Raw genomic sequence first — 2,154 nt, 5'->3', positions numbered from 1 at the left:
CTTTACTACGAGTTTTTGTCATAGTTTGGTAAGAATCCATCTTTTGTCAGTTACATTCAGAGAGAATATGTAAGATAATACAATGCGCAACAAAATTAAAGACCCACTTTTTCGAAAGCTATCTTGTCAACCATAGAAACTTTAAAGTTTGAAATTTGGCTCAAAGGTGCCTACAACTTTTCTCTGTAATGGTGTAAAAGCTTGCCGCTTTGCGACGCCCCCTCGGTTTCGGCGACGCTTCTAACAGCAAGGTGTAGATACATGCGAAAAAAAAGAAAAATACAAAGCTCGTATGTTCAGGTAAGCTGTAAGGTAGTTTACGATGTCACATTGGCACCAGATTTCACAGCCAATTTTCTCGACGCCACTGTGGGAATGTCACTTGGGGCATGGAAAGCACCCCTCCTTATACACATTTCATCCCTTATTTGACTCGTCCGCGGCGGAGATCCGAACCGCGCCACCCAGCGTAGAAATCACGCGGTTTTGTTATGGATGGCCGTGAAAACCATTTCAAACACAATACTGCTCAGAATCGATTCGAAAAAGCTTCAGCAGGTGGGATAATGCGCGTCAATGAAACTACCCCTTTCCTTGGGCTGTCGATTCCCAAACATTCCATGCTCGTAAACAAAAGTTCGAACTCGACTTGTACACATTTCGTGGTCATAAACGACGTTTCGCAGTGCGATAAGTAGCGGGACGACATTTTTACCATCTTCGACACCAATGACACCCGTCGGACGATTCACCCCTCTCTAGGGACTTATGGTCCAGCAACCCCACTGAATGTGACCCCACCCCTTTAGAGTGCAGTGCGACCGAAATTTGTGCTCTGGTGTACAGGGTAGGACAACTAAGGACGCTTCAAACCAATTCGACGAAATCTGAATGTGATCCAAAGAAGCAAAAGGTGCTCACGCTTTTTCAGCTCTGCTGTTTCGCGATTCCTGTGATTTGATTATGCGGGAGTGGTACACTGACACGTGCCTGAGTAGAACAGCGAAGGATACATCTAAGACCATCTCATTCAGCAACACTCTCGGTGCTATCCGCCTTTGATTGTTAACCACTTTGAAAATCTACCTGTATAAAAACAAGCTCTGATGGAGTCTTTGGCGCCCATTGGTAGGCAACCCCCTGACACTTCTCAGATACCTCCAGAGCATTAGCAGGGTCTAGAGCAGCAGCATGCAGGCGCCTGGGACACCGTCACAGCTTGTTTCATTACAGGTAGATTTTTAGTGTTCAACAGAGGAGAGCAAGTGGCACCAAGGGTGTTGCTGAACTGGTTGGTCTTCGAGCGACACTTTTCCATTTTTCACATGCGTGTCGATGTCGCACCCCACTCCCCCCATCGACATATGCACACTAGCACTCCGTCGTCAGGCCACAAGTGGCCCATCGGGACCATCCGACCGTCGTGTCATCCTCAGATAAGGATATGGATAGGAGGGGCGTGTGGGCAGCACACCGCTCTCCCGGTCGTTATGATGGTTTTATTTGATCGGAGCCGCTATTATTCGGTCGAGTAGCTCATCAGTTTGCATCACGAGGCTGAGTGCACCCCGAAAAATGGCAACAGCTCATGGCGGCCCGGATGGTGACCCATCCAAGTGCCAGCCACGCCCGACAGCGCTTAACTTCGGTGATCTGACGGGAACCGGTGTAGCCACTGCGGCAAGGCCGTTGCCATCCATCGACATATGAGACATATATATTTAATAATTCATGCTTACAAAATACTGACATGAATTATTTGCAGAATTACATGAAAATTAGTAGAAGCTGACCTCGGTGAAGACCAGTTTGGGTTCCAGATAGATGTAAGAAGCACGCGGGACAATGCTGACCCTCCGACATATTTCAGAAGATATGTTACAGAAAGGTAAATCCACAGCATTTGTAGCTTTAGAGAAAGTTTTTGACATTGTCGACTGGAATACATTCTTTGAAGTTTTAAGGTAGAGAGGGGGAACTTGTATAGATGTCTCACTGCAGTTACACCAGTCGAAGGACATGAAAAGGAAGCAGTAGTTGAGAAGGGAGTGAGGCAAGCCTGGAAGTTACGCAGTCTGTACACTGAACAAGTTGTGAGGAAACCGAGGAGAAATTTGGTAAGAGAATTAAAGTTCAGGGAGACGGGATAAAAAC

General features: G+C 46.8%; 1 pseudogene; it reads right to left on the bottom strand.

Annotated features, from left to right (window-relative positions):
- Nucleotides 1–1,576: 1,576 nt before the first annotated feature.
- LOC126238435 (5S ribosomal RNA) lies at nucleotides 1,577–1,694 on the bottom strand (annotated as a pseudogene).
- Between the last annotated feature and the right edge of the window lie 460 nt (nucleotides 1,695–2,154).

The sequence above is a fragment of the Schistocerca nitens genome, chromosome 2, assembly GCF_023898315.1.
Source record: "Schistocerca nitens isolate TAMUIC-IGC-003100 chromosome 2, iqSchNite1.1, whole genome shotgun sequence".
In the NCBI taxonomy this organism is placed as follows: Eukaryota; Metazoa; Arthropoda; class Insecta; order Orthoptera; family Acrididae; genus Schistocerca; species Schistocerca nitens.
The sequence above is the reverse complement of the archived record's forward strand: the minus strand, read 5'-3'. Positions and strand labels throughout refer to the sequence as shown.